This window comes from Pygocentrus nattereri, chromosome 7 (genome assembly GCF_015220715.1).
Source record: "Pygocentrus nattereri isolate fPygNat1 chromosome 7, fPygNat1.pri, whole genome shotgun sequence".
In the NCBI taxonomy this organism is placed as follows: Eukaryota; Metazoa; Chordata; class Actinopteri; order Characiformes; family Serrasalmidae; genus Pygocentrus; species Pygocentrus nattereri.
In genome coordinates, this window is record NC_051217.1 from 8,616,474 (window position 1) to 8,622,473 (window position 6,000).

Here is a 6,000-nt window from a genome sequence, read left to right on the forward strand (position 1 = left end):
CTGCTGAGCTGTAGAAAAGAGGTGAAGTGAGGTTTTTAAAGGGCCCACATCGTGGATAAAGAATTTTCCATTTTTTTAATAAACTAGTGTGATGTGGTAAACACTGGTAATTTAAAAAAAACATGCCTTTCATTTCTCAGTCTATGAAGTCTGTATATGGAAACTAAGCTAATTTTGAATTCACTGTTCTTGTAATGTCACACAATTAATTTAGATATATCCTGCTTTTCAGCCAACACCAGTTTTGTCCATTTCTTGACTTATTTAGCCCAGACAGCTTTTTGAATGAGGCACAATACAGGCCAGCCTTAAGTCAGCATGAATCAGAAATCACACATCATCATTGTACAATCCTACATAATCAACATTTATCCATACCATGATGTTTCAGACTGAAATGGAAGGATTTCTGAGCTAGCTGAACGTGTTTGCTCAGTGATAGATGGGGATGATGGGAGGGGCAGGTGAAACAGTCTTATTGGTTAATATTATTTCTCTCTTCCCTCTGGTGTGCAGTGAAAAACAGTTGTTTTCCAAGAAGGTAAAAGTCATTACATTTAGATGGAAGAATGGGAAAATAATAATTTTATCTTTGAAATGATATGATGTGATGAATTGTGCTTAATATGATCAGGAACACAAACTAACATGGTAAAGAGGTCCATGAAGTCCATGCAGTTGGATTGTTTAATTATGAAGAATAAAGAGAGGTTTTAAAGCGGTCATTTAAAAATGGTGCATAAATTAGCACAAACATCAGAAAAGAATATGTATTAATACCCAAACTCTCTTAAATATAACGGTAGAGGGCTCTTTTGAGCAATGCCATTGAAGAATCGCTTCTGATTTCCTAAAGAATGTTTCAGTGAGAATGTTTCAGTGAATGGTTCTAAAGGACCACTTTTGTAAATAGAACCTCCTTTAAAGAATCTCTACCAATTCTGGGGTTTTCTTAGAACTGTACGTTCAAACCAGGAACCATTTGGGAACCCTTATTTTTAAAGGTGTTTGTGTGTTTTTTTCACATTCAGTGACCAAAGAAAGTGTTAGGAATTACTGTTTGGGGATTTGCATTGGATCAGTGAGACGTTTGAAGTGACTACAAGTGACAGGCATGTTTGTTTATTGTTGGGTTTTTAACTAAAAAGAGAAAAAGCAAGCAAGAGAGAGAGAGAGAGAAAGAGAGAGAGAGAGAGCAAACAAGAGTGAACACACTACAAACCGTTATGGCTGAGTGTGTGTGAAAATGCTGCAGTGCTCCCTGAGAGAGGCCTTGTCAGGGAGCTGAGCTTAAACACATAATTTTGACATACAAACAAACCCATACACACAAACACTTCATCCATTTTACAACGAGTGCAACTCCAGAATTCCATTAGGTGAAACTAGTCTTGTTAGGTGACATTGCAGTAAATGACAGTGATCACAGCTTAAATGAAGCACTACAACACACAATCAGATAGATAAGAAAATCCTTTTCAGGTAGCCCCTCCACCTCCCCCCTCCCAGCTGCTGCATAGGAAATGTAATCTTGCTTGGCATAAAGCAGCTACCACCAAAAAATCACTATCATTAGGCAGGAGTATGTCTGAGTGGAAGGATATTCATCTCGGTGTTTAGAGGGAAATGCGTGTTCCTCCCTGTCAAAACCTTCAGCGCTTCAAATGTATTCCGATTCACCACTTCACTGTGAGCCGAAAGCGAACTCTTTCATCAAGATACAATGTCTAAATCCCCTCTCGTTTCATCACCCACTGACGGGCACAATTATTACACCAATGAAGCTCAACAGGGCTTTTCAAATGAATTTGGAATTTGGGATGAGTTGCACTGGGGGAAAAAAACAACACGCACTTGTGAAAGATGTATTTGGTGTGTAAAAGCTTAGCCTTTAAAAGCCAACCTACATGTGAGTGATGCAGAAAGGAGAATGTGGAGCTGTGCTCTGCAGCAACAACCCCCCCCCCAAAACAGAGCCAAAAAAAAAAAAAAACACTCCACAACTACAAAGCTGTTCTTCTTTTTTTTTGCTCAGAAACGGATTTGCTTGGCAGCGAATGGGACTGACAGGCTGCTGAAATCTCTTCGCACTTCTGTTTGTGCATACCCGCAGATAGACATGTATAGCACCACAGCCCTTTGCCGATTTTGACGCAAGACTTATTGCAGCACTATCGCCTGTTTGGCTGGAATTTTAAAAGGGTTGGCTCATTTGCGGAATCATTTTCAGTGTGGCACTCCTCATACCAATGACACCTCAATCTTCTCCATACATGCAGACGTTATATACTTATAGGCTTAATGTACAGGTATGCTGTTTGAGCCTCGCTGTCGATGCACACCTTGGCTCTTGGTATGTGGCATTCTGTATAATGCATATGCATGGGCTTTCGGTAGGCTATATAGCACTCTTTAGGCTTAGGCACCATTTTCTCTCCATATTAATGAACAGGAGACGAAGCATTTGCAAGCTGATGGGGCATCTGAGTACGTGACTAAAGCAGAATTGATAATACAGCTCCATACCCATGGGCTTCATCTGAGGGAAACATGCAGTCTGACAAAAGGTGGGCTCCCTCAACAGAGAACACATGCGTGGGTGGAAGAAAATCTCTCGAGTTCTCAAAGCCGCAAACATATAGGGATAAAGAAGATCTAACTATGAGGACTCACACAGCCATGAAATTGCTTTATATTTAGATCATGTCTAACATGATGTATCATTTGTCTATAATTTAATAATAGGATTTTATTTATCAGCACCTTTCAAGGCACAGAAGGACGCCGTTCAATTAGACAATTAAGCATGTATTAAAACAGTAGTACATTTGTCAATAGTAGAATTCTGTCATGAGCTGTGTATTTTTTAAGAACAGTCCTCTGCTCATCTGAACACTGGACAGCCTACAGTCCAGCACGAGCCCTGATGCTCAGTGCTTTAGAGTGAGGGGTATGCAGGACTTATTTACATGCGCTATGCAGGCCATGCTCTTGAATGGCTAATTATTACAGCACTGCTTTCTACTGCATCATTTCCACGGAGCACAGCACTGAGAGCTGAACAGTGCATTTCAAGGCCAAGGCCAAGGCTATCTAGGTCTGAACAAAACATCTCAAACAGCAAATTCACAGAGGTGTATGTGCTGTAGTTTGGAAAGGCCAGTCAGGTCTGCAATACATTGCATGCATATGAACAAACCAGAATGATTTATGCATATTTTTATTGCAGGCTGTTTTTCTAGAAGCCTGCACATATGGACCTGTGCAGTTTTGGAGTGAAAGGCTGCAGCCCATCGTTTTTAGTCTGTAGGCCTACTGCATGTTAAGAGGAAGGCAGAAGCGAAAACACATACGGAAATCTCAAAAGGGAACTCTACTCTATTCAAGGCCAACAACTCCTCCAACTGATTTCTAAGTGCAGGCACATACCCACATTACTGCCTTCACACAGACACCATTTTGATTGTAACTGTGTAATTTAGACCTTACAGCACAAGTATATATGAAAACCTGCATGTCTACAACAACACAATGTGAATTAAATATCATTACTCATATCATGGAGAAACACATTTTCCCTTACTTTTTCCTCACCGAAGAGTTTGATGTAGCATGTAAATCATAGTAAAGTTAAAAGAAATTATGACCATATAGTCTGCACATAGAAGCTAAGCTGCAAAACCAGCCCATTCTTAATTCCCTGGTTTTTTTTGTCACAAAAAGAATGTATTTACATTATTCCGCCTGTTCACCCTACCACAGTTCAGCCCCGCCCACTCATGCCAATCAAAAAGGAGGTCATTTAAATACACACCACCCTGTTTAACTCAAAGGGGCAATGAGAGGTTGGAAAATAGGCACGTAAGATGTTACATTATTGTCATTTACATTATATTTTTATAGTTTTGGTACATAAACCCACACAAATGTCGAGAGAAATGTAGGATAGGACCGTTGAAATGCATTAAGTGTTAACCAAACTACACTCACATGCATATATTATATTCCTATAATTTTTAGTCTCAGTCACCTCACTATAGTGTTAGCCCCATTCAAGTTAGACATGGTTCAACTGACCATTCAGAAAAGAATCACGTGCTTTTCGCGTTTTATTCTCCTTTCTTTTCCTCCCGCGCCTCCGTTTTACCTCACAGTTCGACCACAACACAGAATCCAGCCATATTAAAATTCAGCGCAGGCGCTGGGCGTCATAAATTATGTACCATCTGCGTCTTCCTCTAACATCTTACAAAAAACACACGGCCACGTTTCGCCTCTCTCTCTCTCTCTCTCTCACACACACACACACACACACACACGTACACACACACTCACTGCCGGAGAAAACGGCTCGCTGAAAAGACGCGCCTTTTCATTTCCCGCCTGTATTCCGGCACAGCTCACCCTCCCAGTGTTAGGATTGGCCAGTAGCTTGTGCCCTCCTGCGCTGGGATTGACTAGGAGTTCATATTTACCAGTAGTCTGTCATATAGGTATGAACTATTAGCCAATCCCAGCGCAGGAGGGCGGGGCTTGTCAGAGTGAGGTGGGGAAAGAAGTAAACTGCACGAGGACAGATTCTATAGCGCGATCGCTACTTAGCATAACGTCCCTGCCTCTCTCTCTCTCTCTCTCTCTCTCTCTCTCTCTCTCTCTCTCTCTCTCTCTCTCTGTTTCTGCCTCCCTGTTTCTCTTTCGTTCGCACTCTCTTTTTGTATTCCTATGTATTTTTCTTTATCTCTCAGCTCTGTATCTTAGCCTTGGCTGCACGATTGTTTTGGAGCGTTTTGCAGTTCACTCTCCATCAAACCCATAGATCTCTAATCCCACTAAGGCGGTTCTCACCCAGTCAGTCCACTAAATATAAAAATCACGTAAGTATTGGTGCACAAAAGACAAACTTTCCACAAACGTGGCAGCAAACACCGCGCGAGACTTCGCGTGCAGCCTATCTATCTGACTAAACTGCTCTGAAGTATTACAGCAGACCTCAAAGGACAGGTCCATGTAAATCCTTCAGTTTAGTAAATTGTACCTCGGCTTTGTAAGCAAACGACAGCGTTCAGAGAAACTATTAACGCCGCAGGTTCAGTGTACACACGCAGAGACGCCTGACCCTCACTCCCACAGTTAGACCTCAGCGCTGCTGCTCTGACGGCTCTGATTTAGTGTAAGACAGGACTGTAGTTGAGGCTGATGAGGAGCAGCTGCTTAAAGTTTGCTCTCTCAGCTCAGCCTCTCACAGCGCGTTTTCCAGTAAAGTGCATTGCCGCTCGGGCTGTAAGGTTAGTGAACTCACTCCGAGTGTGGTCATCTGTCATTAGTCAAACAGATCGAGCCCAGATTGGAGTTCAGAAATGCATCACTAACAGTCATAACAGTAACGCTGCGCCTCTCTCAGACCCCGATTTATGAAGCTACCTGCGACTTTATTGTGAAGCGCCGTTTTCGGATCCACCGCTGCGTCTCTGCGCGCTGTGAAATCGCCGCAAACCTCCGCTAAAGTGGTCGTGATAATCCGTGCTGAATCCCGCGGGCTGGAGTCCGGAGGTGCCGCAGATTCTCCCGCCTTTTAGCGGGTGAGCGCGAGAAAGTCCGGGAGTGCAGATCCCCGCGCAGTGGAAAGGATGAGAGAGAGAGAGAGAGAGAGAGAGAGAGAGGGAGAGAGAGAGAGAGAGAGAGAGGGAGAGAGAGAGAGAGAGGTGAGTGAGTGAGAAGAGAAATAACACAGAGAGAGAGAGAGAGCACAGAGAGAAAGGGAGAGAGAGAGAAAGAGAGCTGTGTGGCTTTGAGGAAGGAGCCTCTCCTTATGATGCTTGTGTCTCCTAGCAACAAAACCTGATCTTGTGAGGGAACATTTTCATCATCTGAGGAGAGAAACTTGCCTGAACTCACCTGTAACAGGTTAGAGAAGAGGGTGGCTCAATGTCCTCATACAGGAACACAGATAAGACATTTCTCATGAAGTAATCCGGGATTTGAGTGAACCCCTGAGAGAAG

General features: G+C 42.8%; 1 protein-coding gene across 1 annotated transcript in view; it reads right to left on the reverse strand.

Annotated features, from left to right (window-relative positions):
- grm3 (glutamate receptor, metabotropic 3) overlaps positions 1-5,663 on the reverse strand; it is a 50,700-nt gene extending 45,037 nt beyond the window's left edge. Inside the window, exon 1 of the mRNA XM_017725268.2 lies at positions 5,422-5,663. The gene's annotated coding sequence lies outside the window, so the exon portion shown is untranslated. The remainder of the gene's footprint in view (positions 1-5,421) is intronic.
- Between the last annotated feature and the right edge of the window lie 337 nt (positions 5,664-6,000).